This window comes from Oryctolagus cuniculus, chromosome 1 (assembly GCF_964237555.1).
Source record: "Oryctolagus cuniculus chromosome 1, mOryCun1.1, whole genome shotgun sequence".
NCBI lineage: Eukaryota > Metazoa > Chordata > Mammalia > Lagomorpha > Leporidae > Oryctolagus > Oryctolagus cuniculus.
In genome coordinates, this window is record NC_091432.1 from 97,834,063 (window position 1) to 97,851,115 (window position 17,053).

Consider the following 17,053-nt stretch of genomic DNA (forward strand, 5'->3'; position numbering starts at 1 on the left):
ATCCAATGAAAATGGAGTCACTCTTGTACTTCTTTTTCTGTAAAGTAGTCCCTGGTCTGATATTATTTCGGGTGCCTTATCACTGGGTTAATGTTCTGTAAGCCTTAGGAGTATGGCACTGACAGAGGCCCAGAGAATACAAATGACAAACCTACAACTGGAGTAGGGTCCTTCTGCTTTCTGAGAATAAACTATTATTTAATTGTCTCATTGATCTCCTTAAGAAATGATACTGTATTGGTGACTCATTGTGATGTTTTTTGCATGTAGATTGGACTTCATGAAGCAACATTGGGCCAATAAGGCTGTTGGATCCATGTGTAATTCCAATCTTTGTTGCCATTGTCCCTTTATTCATATATTTATTGAGTCAATGTTGATGTAGTCAATGACAGAAGATAGATGACAAGAATTTTCTGAGACATATTGTCTATTTGGGATTTTAGTATCTCTGCCATTGTTGATGTTCCTTGGAAGGCATTAACATGTGATACAGAGACCTTCACACTTTCTGTGTATTCATCCAAGTGTATCTACTTCATACCTCGCTGTCAGCCAGTCCTTTTTTTATGATCCCTTACTAAAAGGCCAGGCCATTTTGCCGCTGCCAATGATTCAGTACATATTCTAACTGTGGACAATTTTTCTTTCTGCACAGAATGGTTGATCAGATGTACCAGTGAAAATTACCCAGCAGGAAGATTTTTTTATCAACACTGTCAATGCAGAAGTGTGAGCATCACCACAGCAGTCACTTTTTGTCTGCAGGAGATATATTCCAAGATGCCCAGTGGGTGCCTAAAACTGCAGACAGTTCCAAACTTTATGCATACTATGTTTTTCCTATACATACAGACATACATGCACTCATCAATACGTAAATTTAATTCATCTTAAGCACTTATTCACTGTGGTCACAACTTTTACAGTTTGAAATATGACAACAAAACTAGCATCATGTTGTTTTCTCTTCTATTTCATGGATAGAAGATTTATTCTTAGCATATATCTCAGCAACCTTAGCATGTGACTTTATTTTATTTTCATATTAAGTTAAGAATTTTCATCTTTTTCATTTAAAGGAAACATTTTACAGTTTCTTTTTGGCATATCCAAATTGCCAACATCTTTATTCTTACTTTGGGAACATTATTAGGTGAAATAGAGACAAATGAGCTGATTTGTTAAGTGACTGTTAAATGACCAACAGGCAGATAATGTATACAGTGTGGATATCTTGGAAAAAGGCATGATTCACATCCTGGGGTGGGAAGTAGATGTCATTATACTGCTCAGAAAAATGCACAATTTAAAGTTTATGAATTGTTATTTCTAGAATTCCCCATTTTGTATCTTTAAACCACAGCTGACCGTGGGCAGCTCAAAGCAAAACTAATGGGGAACTACTGTATTACTTTCTAAAATTCTGCTGGCATCAGCCTAAGAGGATTTACTCTCTCTGCCACAGGAAATATAAAACCATGAAGAAGTAAAGTCCTTTCTGTCTCCTATAAGCAGGCATAAGGTTGCTCTTCCTCCAGAAACCTGCTTGGGTAGAAGTCAACACTGAGCTATCTGGCAAAGGAGAAGAGTACTTGGCAGAGTCTGAACTCTAATATCAGAACAGCATTGAAGTGTGGATTTTGGAGCTGAGCGTAGATAACATAATAACTGGAACAATTAATATTTCTGTATCTCTTTAGTCATGGACTATTTATACAATCTGGAAATTAGAAGAATCTCATATAAAGAATCAACAAAACAAGAGCAAACTGTGTCATGAGATTAGAAGTCTCCTTCAAAGCACACACCTTCTGTAACGGTACTTGCCCTTTTACCCTAAAGCTGCTGGACATTAGGGATATGTATGAGACTAGCAGAAGTAGGCATAGTATGGTGGTATGGAAAAATGAGTGGGCTAGAAGAGGTTTTCAGTTATTTAAGAAGATACCTGTGGGAAAACATAGCAAAAGCTCACCAAGCAGAAAGACATCCCCTACAGCAGAGAGGCTGCAGAGCAGCAGGTAGCTGCTCTGGTCTATTGTGAGAATGAGTGGTCTATAGCAGGTTGTCAGAGGTTTGAGAAGGTTAACTGTGGGACAACATAGCAATAAGGGTAGCAAGTAGAAGGATGTTCCTTATAGCAGAGAGGCTACAGAGCAGTAGATAGCAGCTGTGATTGATTATGAAGACACATCTCATGGAAGATATTCATCCTGGGTTCACTCATGCACCAAACATAACTGAGCATGACAGAGATACCAGAACTGGGACATTCCTGCCCAATGCCAGACCTCGCTAATGGATAATATTTGTTCTAGGGCTTCCCATTGGCTTAGGCAGGAAATTCTTAAAGCTTTCCCATATTTCGAGTCTCTTCTATGCCCGTTCGTTCCCTTTCCTCTCACATATGAATTTGTCACACGTGTATCACAGTCTGTCACTTGCCCCACTTACTCCTTCGTAAGATAAACTTGTATGTTTAAGTTCATTCTACAGTATGCTTTCAGTCATATCTGAATTGACATATCCTGCAATTCAAAATTTATTTGGAATAGTCCCCAATCATTTCATCTCATCTCTCCCTGTAACAATTTCTTGAAGATACAAGGAGTCCAGACTCTTCATCCCAAACTTTGTACTATTTTTTATTGGGGGAAGAAATTATAAAACAGTAAAAACAGAAATGAAATTGAAATCTCATTAAATTGTATATTCAAAAATAAAAATATAGTGTCTACTAGAGCAAAATGGCCAATATATATTAAGAGATATAAACCAATGTAAGTGACATATTCATGAGAAAACAGGAGAAAGAAAAGCAAAAGAAGTTAGAAAATTTCTCACAGCCAGTCATTGAATGATGACCTTGGAAATTCTATCTAATAAAGTTTAATTTTAAATTAAAGAGACGCCAAGAATAAAGATCTACATGGATACTAATATTTAATATGAATACCTTTAAACTTGCAGATGATATAATTCTGGCAATAACAAAAGAAATACCAACATTTGAAGTGTATGAAGATTATCCTTGGAACAAGAAACAATACACAATAAAGTACAAAGTCATATAAGACAGAGGAATAAAGAAAAAAATGTTACTGAAGATATAAAAAGGGAGAATGGTCCAGTGACAGTAATTGGTATTTACTTCAAAAGGTACACAGCAATTGGAAAATAGGAAAAAAAAAATAAATGGATATATGTAGGAGTATATTTATCATAGGAAAATAGACAAGTCCTATCAATCAGATTCTTTGGCCAATTTACTTATATCGCAGTGATACATGGCTCCCACCAATAGATACATCATTTCATTGAAGGTGGCATTTTTCATGACACTATAGAAAAGCAATGGAAACTTGGAGATAGATAATCTTTCACTCTCCAAGAAAAAAGCTAGGAATTATCCTTTGGTTGTCATTTGTTCTTTTTATCTGCTACACAATTAGCAGATTTGGAAATGAAAATAAATCCTTTAAAGTATGACTATCCAATGGAAATACTTTGGGGAAAGAATGCTCAGAAAAGAAAGGATATTTAAAAGCCAAAAAGGGAAACTTTTAAAAAATTGTGGAGATAGTGGCCAAGTTTAGGAGCAAGATTGAGGTCCTATGATAGGACAAATAGAAAGGTATTGTCAAGGGGGTCCTATTCTTAGAAGATGACCAACTCAAACATGTGACAATGAAAAGATCTCTCAGGGGCTGCAGGGAACTGATTTAGGATCCAGTGAGTATGTCTTGCAGAATATCTTACCTAAATTCTCTTAATAAAAGGCAAGACAAAATCCAAGGCAGGAGAGAGACAGTAAAGAGAATGTCACAGGTGGTAGTAAAGTCAACAACAAATCCTCACTGGATCATTTCAAACACAAGAGAATTGGAATTAGTTGATGAGGATTCTGAAGGACAAAAATGGAACAGAAAGGATTAACTGAAGATGATTCTGGGTCTTAGTATAAAGGAAAGAATAAGTATGAGCAGAGTTCATCTGGGGAGTTTGACTTCGTGGAATGAGGGGAACATGAATGTCTATATAAGAAGGTGAATGAAATACACAGATGAAAAAGAGAACACATAAAAATATGATGGTAAACTGAATGAAATGAGAACAATGACAAATTGGCTGTAAGAAACTGATGTTCAGTCTTTGTGGAAATTTAGTTTACATCAGATCCTTAAGAAATTTTGAAAATGTTAGGGGGAAAATTCATTGAATTCAACAAATATTTGAATCTTTGTGTCTGACTCAATCTTGAGTATATACCAATGAATGAGACTACCTCCCTAAGATGCAATTCGCATATGTAAACCCTCAGGACAGTACAGTGATTCATTCTCTGGAAAGAAGTGTATGCATTTTATATTTTTGAATTAGTACAAATTCAGTTGCATAAAACAACTCAAATTTATGTTTATATAGTTCAGAAATCTGAAGTAGGTCTCACTGAAGTAAAATCAAAGTAAGTGTTGGTGGGGCTCCTGGGTTTCACAGGAGCCTATAGGAAAAGCCATATTTTTGCCTTTTCTAGCTTTTTGGGGCTGCCTAATTGCTTGGGCTTTTGGTGCCCTTACCTCTTCAAAGCAAGAGATGATTTGTTGAGTCTTGTGCTGAATCACTCTAATGGCTGTCCTGACTTCCTCTTCTACTTACAATGAACTTAGGGTCTACCTCTTGCCCTCCTCTTGTACCTGTAGGTTTGTAGCAGTCCTTAAACTTTTTTTCAATAACTTCTATAATAGGGGCATCTGATTAGAAATTTCAATCTGTAACTTTGATTTTTTCCTCATCACATCAAATAACATTTTCCACAGACTGGAGCTTAGAACATGGTCATTACTCTGCCTACCACATGAGCCTACTTATAGGATATGGAGAGAAAAGAGTTTATTTGTTCAACCAATATTTATTGAATAGCATTCCATGCCTGGCATGTTTTGAGCATTTTGTTCTATAAATGATGAGAACTTATTAGAAGCTTTTATATTGGAAAGGATGTGATAGGCTGTGTGTTTCAGAGATTAATTTTGGTTTCAATATACAAGTCATATTAGAAGTAGAGGATAGATCACAGAGACAGAAGCCAGAGAGGGAAGTATTGCAGTAATACAGAGGAAAAATGAAGATTCTGAGATAAAGAGGCACAATCTAAAATATAAAAAAGAAAGTTGAATTGATTTCAGTTTTTTTAATCTGCGAACCTGTGGAGTTTGACATAGTTGTAGGATATCTGCCCAAAAGTGTTCAGTAGTTATCTTTATCTAAAAACTTGCACTGGAAATACCATTTTATTTCAGTTGGCCTATAACAGAGGAGAAATTACCACTGCCAGTTCTTTTGTGTGGTCTTCCTATTTTTTCCAAAGGTGGAGTAGGGAGAACTTCAGTAATGATGCAGATTCATCACATTGTATTGTAATATGGACTCATGTGGTGTTTTCAGTTGCTGTTTGACATTTTTAGCACATAGAATAGAAAACTGAGAGTAATTCTCTAGCAAAGGTTTTATTAAGAGAATGATTCTGGATTACTGGGGGCTCTTCCCAGTTCATCCATGATTTGAAGGAGAGTTTGAGAAGAGAAAATGTTTATTAAACATAAACAAAAAGAAAGTATGTGTTCAGGCAATTCCTTGGCTGAGAAAGAACTGCTAAGATCAATCCCATTCAGATGTCCTAAACAGCACTCTGGCCTCAGAATCAGCCCTAAAGGCATTCAGATCTGGCTGAAAAGCCCATGAAAGTATTTCAGGCATGGAAAGCCAAGACACTCTGGCAAAAAACAAACAAACAAAAAACAAACAAACAACAACAAAACAAACCTAAATGAAAGATCTCTGTGAGTGAGATTCCAGTGGAAAGAACAGGTCTTCAAAGAAGGAGGTACCTTTCTCTGAAGGGAGGAGAGAACTTCCTCTTTGACTATGACCTTGTCTAAATAAGATAAGAGTCGGTGAACTCAAAAGGCTTCCATAGCCTTGGAAACTCATGACTGGAACATAGGGAGATTACTGATGCCATAAACAGGAGTGTCAATTTGTAAAGTCAACAACAGGAGTCACTGTGCACTTATGCCTCATGTAGGATCTCTGTCCTTAATGTGCTGTACATTGAAATTTAATGCTATAATGAATACTCAAACAGTATTTTTGACTTTGTGTTTCTATGTGGGTGCAAACTGTTTAAATCTTTACTTAATGTATACTAAACTGATCTTCTGTATATGTAGAAAATTGAAAATTAATCTTGATATGAATGGAAGGGGAGAGAGTGGGAAAGGGGAGGATTGTGGGTGGGAGGGAAGTCATTGGAGGGGGGAAGCCAATGTAATCCATAAGCTGTACTTTGGAAATCTATATTCATTAAATAAAAGTTAAAAAAAAACAAAGTGAATTACAGACTCAATACATCCTATCAAAAAAAAAAAAAGATCAATCCCATTAACAATAGCTACAAAAACAATCAAATACCTAGGAATAAACTTAACCAAAGACATCAAAGAATTACAAAATCTTTTTTTTTTTAATATTTTATTTATTTATTTGAGAGGAAGAGTTATAGAGAAAGGGAGTGACAGAGAGATTTTTTTTTTTGACAGGCAGAGTGGACAGTGAGAGAGAGAGACAGAGAGAGAAAGGTCTTCCTTTGCCGTTGGTTCACCCTCCAATGGCCGCCGCTGCAGCCGGCGCACCGCGCTGATCCGATGGCAGGAGCCAGGAGCCAGGTGCTTTTCCTGGTCTCCCATGGGGTGCAGGGCCCAAGCACCTGGGCCATCCTCCACTGCACTCCCTGGCCATAGCAGAGAGCTGGCCTGGAAGAGGGGCAACCGGGACAGAATCTGGCGCCCTGACCGGGACTAGAACCCGGTGTGCCGGCGCCACAAGGTGGAGGATTAGCCTATTGAGCCACGGTGCCGGCCAGAATTACAAAATCTTAAAGAAAGAGAGGAGGATACCAAAAAATGGGAAAATCTTCCATGCTCATGGATTGGAAGAATCAATATCATCAAAATGTCCATTCTCCCTAAAGCAATTTATAGATTCAATGCGATACCAATCAAAATACCAAAGACATTCTTCTCAGATATGGAAAAAATGATGCTGAAATTCATATGGAGGCACAGGAAACCTCGAAACTAAAGCTCTTATACTACAAAAAAAAAGCTGGAGGCATCACAATACATACTACAGGGCAATTGTAATCAAAACAGCATGGTACTGGTACAGAAACAGATGGATAGACCAATGGAACAGAATAGAAACACCAGAAATCAATCCAAACATCTACAGCCAACTTATCTTTGATCAAGGATCTAAAACCAATTCCTGGAGCAAGGACAGTCTATTCAATAAATGGTGCTGGGAAAACTGGATAAAAACGTGCAGAAGCATGAAGCAAGACTCCTACCTTACACCTTACACAAAAATTCACTCAACATGGATTAAAGACCTAAATCTACAACCAAACACCATCAAATTATTAAAGAACTTTGGAGAAACCCTGCAAGATATTGGCACTGGCAGACTTCTTGGAAAAAACTGCGGAGGCACAGGCAGTCAAAGCCAAAATCAACTATTGGGATTGCATCAAATTGAGAAGTTTCTGTACTGCAAAAGAAACAGTCAGGAAAGTGAAGAGGCTACCGACTGACAGAATGGGAGAAATATTTTGCAACCAATGAAGGATTAATAACCAGAATCTACAAAGAGATCAAGAAAATCCACAACAAAAAAACAAACCACCCACTTAAGAGATGGACCAAGGACCTCAATAGACATTTTTCAAAAGAGGAAATCCAAATGGCCAACAGACACATGAAAAAATGATCAGGATCACCAGCAATCAGGGAAATGCAAATCAAAACTACAATGTTTCACCTCACCCTGGTTAGAATGGCCACTATGGAAGTCAGTCTGGAGATTCCTCAGAAACCTGAAGATAACCCTACCATTTGACCCAGCCATCCCACTCCTTGGAATTTACCCAAAGGAAATGAAATTGGCAAACCAAAAAGCTATCTGCACCTCAATGTTTATTAGAGCTCAATTCACAATAGCTAAGACCTGGAACCAACCCAAATGCCCATTAGCAGTAGACTGGATAAAGAAATTATGGGACATGTACTATATAGAATACTATACAACAGTCAAAAACAATGAAATCCGGTCATTTTCAACAAAATAGAGGAATCAGGAAAACATCATGCTGAGTGAAATAAGCCAGTCCAAAAAGGACAAATAATATATGTTCTCCCTGATTAGTGACAACTAACCAAGCACCAAAAAGGACACCTGTTGAAGTGAAATGGACACTATGAGAAACAGTGACTTGATCAGTCCTTGTCCTGACTGTTGATGTACAATTTAATACTTTATCCTGTTTAGTAATTTTTTTTGTCCTACTTAATACTATTGGTTGAACTCTAAATTAACACATAATTTTTCTTAGGTGTTGAAATTTAACTGAAAAGTGATCCCTGTTAAATATGAGAGTGGGAATAAGAGAGGGAGGAGAGGTACAATTTGGGACATGCTCAATCGGACTTGCCCCAAACAGTAGAGTTAGAAACTTGCCAGGGGATTCCAATTCAATCCCATCGAGGTGGCATGTACCAATGCCATCTCACTGGTCCAAGTGATCAATTTCTGTTCACAATTGATCATAATGATAGGTCTAAGAGTCAAAGGGATCACACAAACAAGACTAGTGTCTGCAAATATTAACCTATAGAATAAAAAAGGGAGAGAATGATCCAACATGGGAAGCAAGATAGACAGCAGACCCATAGAATGGCAGATGCCCTAAACAGCACTCAGGCCTCATAATCAGCCCTTAAGGCATTCGGATCTGGCTAAATAGCCCTTGAGAGTATCTCAGGCATGGAAAGCCAAGACACTGTGGCAAAAAATGACCTAAAGGAAAGAGTGAGATCCCAGCGGAAAGAACGGGCCATCAAAAGAGGAGGTACCTTTCTCTTAAGAGAGGAGAGAACCTCCACTTTGCTTATGGCTTTGTCTAAATAAGGTCAGAGTTTGTGAACTCAAGAGACTTCCAATAGCCTTGGCAGCTCATGACAAGAGCCTCGGGTGATTACTGACTCATAAATAAGAGTGTTAATTGTTAAATCAACAAAAGGTGTCACTGTGCACTTGTTCCACATGCAAGACCTCTGTCCTTAATGTGTTGTACTATGAGAATTAATGGTAAAACTAATCTTCAAAAAATAAAAAAAAAGAATTAAGTGTCAAAGGGATCACATAAACAAGACTAGTGTCTGCTAATACTAACTGATAGAATTAAGAAAGATAGAATGATCCAACATGTGAATTTGGATACACAGCAGACTCATAGAATGGCAGATGTCCTAAACAACACTCTGGCCTCAGAATCAGCCCTTAAAGCATTCGGATCTGGCTGAAGAGCCCATGAGAGTATTTTAGGCATGGAAAGCCAAGACAATCTGGGAAAAATGGGACCTAAATGAAAGATCTCTGTGAGTGAGATCCCAGTGGAAAGAACGGGCCATCAAAGAAGGAGGTACCTTTCTCTGAAGGGAGGAGAGAACTTCCACTTTGACCATGGCCTTGTCTAAATAAGATCGGAGTTGGAGAACTCAAGGGGCATCAATAGCCTTGGCAGCTCATGACAAGAGCCTCGTGTGATTACTGATGTCATAAATAAGGGTGTCAAGTGTTAAATCCACAACAGGAGTCACTGTGCACTTAATCCCCATGTAGGATCTCTGTCCTTAATGTGTTGCACTATGCGAATTAACAATATAACTAGTACTCAAACAGTACTTTATACTTTGTGTTTCTGTGTGGGTGCAAACTGTTGAAATCTTTACTTAGTAAATACTAAATTGATCTTCTGTATATAAAGATAATTGAAAATGAATCTTGATGTGAATAGGATGGGAGAGGGAGTGGGAGATGGGATGGTTGTGGGTGGGAGGGAGGTTATGGGGGGGGAGCTGCTATAATCCAAAAGTTGTACTTTTGAAATTTATATTTATTAAATAAAAGTTAAAAAAAAAAACAAAATATTCTGTGTGAGGAAATATAAAAAGATACAGGGATTGATCCACTTCATTATCAGCTTCTTTTGGGGCTTCCTATGATAGAAATGAAGGAACCCTCTCTTATTGCCTTCATGAAAATATCTTGAGTGTCTCTGGGTGTGTTTGTTGTTGTGTTAAAACCCAAATTTCATCTGCATTCCAGTGTTTACCAGGAAATTAGACAAGAGTGAAGTGGTGTACATCAATGCATAATTTGCACTCTTATGAGAAATCAACATTTGGAACATAGGATGATCCTGTAAGTGGGTTAAGTGGATTAAACAGATGTTTGAAGAATAAAAGGAATATAATCATTGAATTAAATTCATCTGGCATGTAGTTATTTCCTTTAATATATTAAAGCAGGTCAGGACTGCTGATGGGAAGTTAGACTTTTTTTGAATCTATATTTTCTGAAGTACCATTGGTGAAATTGTTTAACGAAAAATGTTCCTATGCCAGAATTCCAATATAAAAGTCCTTCTTGGAGCATGTTTTCTCTGACTTTTATATAGTGAATAGGGGGGTTGCAACCCTTTTGAGAGTTATTTCCTAAGCAGTGGATGCTCTCCAAAGGGGGTAGCCTCTATGGTCACAAATGTGCTAACTGACTGAACAAGTCTACTCACAAAATCAAAAATTTCCCTCTCACTTTCTAACAATCAGGACTCAAAGAACAACACCACTGCTAACTGCTGGTTCTATAAGTGAATCAGCCTGTATGCCACTCTAGTCAACTCAGCTATCCCCAAAAGGAAGTTTGCTGGGTTGATGAAATGTTTGATCTTGCAGTCTACTTAGCTTTCACCAGGATTCTGAAAGAATCTGCTTTACTTCAGTTTATTTTCCTCACCCACATAAATTCAGCCCATTTTACTTTAGTGAGAAAAAACAGAGTCCTTATTGTAGTCCTTTAAAAATTTGAATTATATCTGTATAATAAGGTAAACAATGTTTTGAGATTATGCTTTGACTCTTTTTTTTTTTTTTGTCCTTTTCCAATTCCCAGAGAGGCCTAAACAATTATTTGTGCATTGGAGAGGTCTGATGAATAATTTTGTTTTGGATCTTGTATACAATGCATGACTCTGGTTGTCATCTGTCTCTTCCTTTTTTTATAAAAAATATTTTACTTACTTGAGAGGGAAACAGAGAGGGAGGAGGAGGGAGAGAGAGAGAGGGAAATAGAGAGGGAGAGGTAGAAATTTCCTACACACTGGTTTACTCCTCAAATGCTCACAACAGTTGGGAACTCAATCTGGGTCTTTTACGTGGGTGGGGACAAAATTCCTCTAGCCATTAGCTGCTTCCTACTCAAGTTGTATATTTGCAAGAAGCTTAAATCAGGAGCAGAACTGGGACTGGAACTCAGGTATTCCAAAATGGAATATGGGCATCCCAGGCAGCATTTTAACCATTGGGCCAAATTCCCACCCCTCTGAATCCTCTTGAGAATAGACTGCAGTATTTCAATTTCTTGAAAAGACTCTGGAAATCATACCCTAATAGAGAGATATATAGAAGAGAAATTAAGTTTTTGTTGTTGGATTTTGAATTTAGAACAAAAATATTTGTAACAATTATTGTGTCAACCATCTATCAGATACTCTGCTCTATGTGAAGATATAAAGATGAATAAAATTCTAACTTCCCTCAAGGATTTTAAAGATTTGCAGGAAAATCAGACAAATAGAACAATAACACCACAATGAGATAAGAATACTGGCATATGGAGCTGGTGTAGTGGCCCAGTAGATTGAGCTGCTGCTTATAATGTCAGCATCCCATATTGGAGTGTTGGTTTGAATTCTGGGTACTCCCCTTCTAATCCAGTTTCCTACGAATGCATGTAGGGTGTAGCAAATGATAACTCAAGTACTTGGCTTCCTGCTACATAGCTGGGAGACCTGGTTGAAGTTCTTGGCTCCTGGCTTCAGTCTGGCCAATCTTGGCTGTTGCAGGTATTTGGGGAGTGAACCAGAGAACAGAAGCTCACTTTCTCTAGCTCTCACTCTGTTATTCTGTTTTTACAATGAATAAATAATTAAAAAATTCTACTGAGAAATTCCTATACCTTTCATTATAGGAGCACACATAGACCTATAGAAAAGTAGTATCTTGTTGAATTGTTCAACATGATTTTTTATTCTATCACTCAGTTGTATTTGCTTAATTATGGAATATTTTTCTCTGTATGAAAATTTTTTTTTCTTGTTACTGGGGATGTGCAAATTAAGCTTAAATTAGAAGAATAAAAAATAGGTGATGAGAATAGTAATATGGATTAGATTAGCTAAGAAAGTGATAATCTTTCCAAATCTGAAATTCAAGGATTTGTTTGAAATTTTACTTATTTATTTATTTATTTATTTACTTTTAATTTGAAAGACAAGGAGAGAAGGAGAAAGAGAGAGAGAAAGAGAGAGAGAGAACCAAGAACCAGAGAACAGAGAGAGAGGACTGCCATCTTCCATCCACTGGTTCACTCTTTACTCCCTAAATACCCACAATAGCCCTCCAAAGCCAGAAGCCTGAACTCCATCCATCTGGGTCTCCCACGGGACTGGCAGAGACCCAAGTACTTGAGCCATCACCTTTTGTCTCATAGGGTGCACATTAGCAGGAAATCAGATCAGATCTAAGAAGCCAGGACTCAACCTAGGCACTCTGGTATGGGATGCAGGCATCCCAAGAGGGATTTAAACACTGCTCCAAATGCCTGCTTTGAAATTCCATATCCAGTGTAGGACTAAAGTTTATATAGTAAATTTGCATCTAAACTCACTGAGATCCCTTTATGAGACTGAATTCCTCATTGCCTGATGCCCGCAGTTTACCAGACCCTTCCCCATCGCCAAGTTGCAGTTGTGGTGATCCTCACTGTACAGGGTACTGAGATCTAGACCACTCAACTCCTGTTTTCTTACCTCTGATTCCATTTCTAAAAAGGTCAGTGACTCAAATTCTGTCACAACTACAGTCTTTAGAGACATCTTTCATTGCCAACTTCAAAATGATGCAGCAACATGTTAATAAGAGAAAATACTTCCGTATCCTGTATTCAGGCTTTTAAATCCGCTCTATCTGATTTGCATCTAAAAACATTAGGAACTTTCCATACTAGTTTCACAATTCAGGCCAGGTAACTAGATGTTTTATTTTTCTCAAGTACAGGATACTGCTTTGATACAAAAGTTTGTAACATAATACAGCAGTGACATATGTGGGCAGAAGGGGCTCATAGACAGGTCTTTTAAATTGTTTCCTGTGGTGTCTAACAAGGTACAGTTTTTTTCCTTGTATCTTCTCCAAAGATGCTTGATGATTTCAACTCAGGTTGACAAGAGAGATACACAAATCTAGATCTTTGTTCCTTAGATTCTTAAAATAGACCCAAGATATAATAGAATGAGAAAGGGCATGACAATAGCAGTTTTTGTGGAGGAAGTTTTTGGGAGGATGTTCAATGTCCGAATTCATTCCTTCATCAAACATTGACCAAGAAAGCTCTATGTGTCATGCTCTGTATTAAATCCTGGCCAATGGAAGGAAAATAGTACATGGTTCCTGGTGCCTAAAAGTTTTAAGTCTAAAGTTGACATAGATTTTTTTTCCCTATATCCTGGGTCCTGAAGAGACTTGGGGTGGTAAATTTCAATGTCAAGTGAAGTTAGATATAAAGTTTTAAGATACAACACAGGATTGAGAGTGAAAAATTAGTGCAGTAAAGCCAAAGTATTATTTCAGAAGCAATATATAGCTATGTTAATAAAAGCAATGCTCATCTTTACAAAGAGATGAGAATTCTTTTTGTAGAATCACTTTATGGGCTGGCGCCGCAGCTCAATAGGCTAATCCTCCACCTAGCTGCGCCGGCACACCAGGTTCTAGTCCTGGGCGGGGCGCCGGATTCTGTCCTGGTTGCCCCCCCCCTTCCAGGTCAGCTCTCTGCTATGGCCTGGGAGTGCAGTGGAGGATGGCTCAAGTGCTTGGGCCCTGCACTCCATGGGAGACCAGGAGAAGCACCTGGCTCCTGCCTTCGGATCAGCGCGGTGCGCCTGCCGCGATGGCCATTGGTGGGTGAACCAATGGCAAAAGGAAGACCTTTCTTTCTGTCTCACTCTCTCACTGTCCACTCTGCCTGTCAAAAAAAAAATCACTTTATGGAGGAGCTATCAGAGACAAAAAAATCCTTGGGTAGAACTAGCTGCTTTTAGAAACTCTGTAGAAGTAATAGAAATATTCCATAATGGATTTCCCTGGCCATTTTATATCCTCCCTCCATCAGCAGGGTCAGAGCTCACTCCTTACTTCCTTTCCCTCCAACCCTTACTGCTAGACGTGATAAATCAGAGCCAGACTTTTTGCAGAGTAGCAAACACTAGGCGAAGGAGTGCGCATTGGCATTCTACAACTAAGAACGCAACACTTTATAACTCAACAGTCAAAGGATACCTGATTATTTCTGCTGGAATGTTTAATAGAGATAGTGACAGAGAATGAAGAGGGATATATGGATCAGAGGTAGGCTTACATGTGGTAAGTAGGAGGGGAAGTTTCAACTTTGTTGGTAGCAGGGAATATAAAGGCTCTATTTGTAACATGATACCTATTTCCTCTGCTACCACTTGAAACCATTCACTAAAGGGCTTCTTAAATCCTTATTGGTATCCAGCAGTTATTTGATTCAGTGAAAGGTAGAGGAGGCAGTTTAAAAAATATCCTACTGAGCAGAGAAAATCATCTTTTCACAGGCACATACAGAACTGAAAGAATAAAATTTCCCAAACTTCTGCCCTCTCAAAAAATATCTAGAGAAATATCCCATGGAGGAAAGCAAGTAATAAAACAGCCTGCCTTATGGGTTCTATATTATACCCCAAATAGCAAGTTTATACAAGGACAAGTGGTCTTCAAAATGTTCATGAAAATGTGTATTGTGAAAAACAGCCATGTGTGTATTTCAAATATTTTGCACCAAAATAAATTTATCTTTTGATTCCATTTTTCCATAAGCACTTTGAAGTACTATGTATGAAAAATAGCCATGGGAGAACGGAGGGTTCATTTGTATCTTTAGGACTCAGCTCAGACATCACTCCCACTGGGAAGCTTCCTTTTTAAAAATATTTACTTATTTATTATTTTATGTATTTATTTTTATTTGAGAGGTAGAATTACAGAGAGAGGGGGAGACAGAAAGAAAGTTCTTTCATCTGTTGGGTCACTCACCAAATGGAAGCAACAGCTAGAGCTGGGCCGATCTGAAGCCAGAAGCCAGGAGCTTCTTCTGCGTATCCTGCCCAGGTTCAGGAGTCCAAGCACTTAAGCCATCTTCTCCTCCTTTCCCAGGCCACTGGTAGAGTTGGATCAGAAGAGGAGCAGCCAGGACATGAACTGGTGCACACATGGGATACCGTGCTGCAGGCGGGGCTTAGCCTACTATGCCACAGCATGGGACCCAGTCCATTATATTTAATGTTGTTCTAGAAGGGTTTATTCAGCAATTCCTAGGCCATACTTATTTATTTGTTTTTTAAAGATTTTATATAATGAATGCAAATTTCATAGGTACAACTTTTAGGAATATAGTGTTTTTCCCCATATCCACCCTCCCACCCCCAGTCCAATCCCACCTCCCACTCTTTCTCCCATTCTTTATTAAGATTTATTTTGAATTAACTTTATATACAGAAGACCAACTCTATACTAAGATTTCAACAGCTTGCACACACACACACATGCACATACACACACAACATATAAAGTACTGTTTGAGAACAAGCTTTGCAGTTAATTCGCATAACACAACTCATTGACAGAGGGCCTACTGGGGAGTAAGTGCATAGTGACTTCTGTTGTTAATTTAACAATTAACACTCTTATTTATGATGTCTTTGATCACCTGAGGCTCTTGCCATGAGCTGCCAAGGCTATGGAGGCCTTTTGTGACCACAAACTCTGTCAGTATTTAGACAAAGCCATAAGCAAAGTAGAAGTTCTCTCCTCCCTTCAGAGAAAATTACATCCTTCTTTGATGGCCACTTCTTTCCAAAGGGATCTTATTCACAAAGATCATTTTTGCCACAGTGTCTTAGAGTTTTCCATGCCTGAAATGCTCTCATGGGCTTTTCAGCCACACCCAAATGCCTTAAGGGTCAAAGTGTTACTTTGATTTTGAGGTCAAAGTGTTACTTAAAGCAGTTGCCATTCTATGAATCTATGTGTGGACTGTATGGACTGCTGTGTGCTGAGTTTTCCTCTTTTTTTTTTGAATTTTCTCACACATCACGTATTTATTTAGTATACTTGTAAATTTGCTTATCTGCTTTCCTATTCATTTGTGTATTGCTTGTATCTAGTATAATGCTTGATATATAGTTTTTGCACAATAAATATTTGTTGAATGTATGGATTACACAAATTTTGGGGAGTAAAGATGTCAGCTACTGGAAATATCTATAAAAGTTAGGGAATTAAAAAAAATATCCAAGTGAGAGTAATGAAGTTTTCAAGTAATAATGGAGTGGATAAAATCAATATAGTGGGCAAGAAAAAAAATCAATAAAAGTTACAAATCCATCATTCCATGAGACAAAATGACCTAAACAAATGAGAGCACTATAGGGTTGTGAGCCAGAGGATAGGAATGCAATTGATCATGAACACACAGAAGTACAAGCTTACTTGGTGGGAAGATTATGTACAGATTTGGTCATATTACATTTATAGTATTATTAGAATGTCCTACTGTCTATGTCCTAATTTTGTATGTGGGACTGGAGTTTTGAGTACACTCATTGCAAATGAAGGAAATTTGGTAATCACCTGTTAGGGTATGGTATTTGAGGACAGAGAATGAATAAATAAATTTGTTGAATGATAAACTACAAAAGAAGTAAAAAGTAGAATCAATGATAGAAATTTGGGCAATATTTAGGTCTCAGGGTTTTGTGGAAAAAGAAGAACTAGAGAAAGTATAGAAGAGT

General features: G+C 37.9%; 1 long non-coding RNA gene across 12 annotated transcripts in view; it reads left to right on the forward strand.

The window, feature by feature from the left end:
• LOC138850538 (uncharacterized) overlaps positions 1–17,053 on the forward strand; it is a 118,506-nt gene that overhangs the window by 22,794 nt on the left and 78,659 nt on the right. For 5 of the 12 annotated variants that reach the window (XR_011390406.1, XR_011390410.1, XR_011390405.1 and 2 more), the window contains exon 2: positions 10,228–10,323. The exons of the other annotated variants lie outside the window; for them this stretch is intronic. This is a non-coding gene — a long non-coding RNA (uncharacterized lncRNA). The remainder of the gene's footprint in view (positions 1–10,227; positions 10,324–17,053) is intronic. 12 annotated transcript variants of the gene reach the window in all.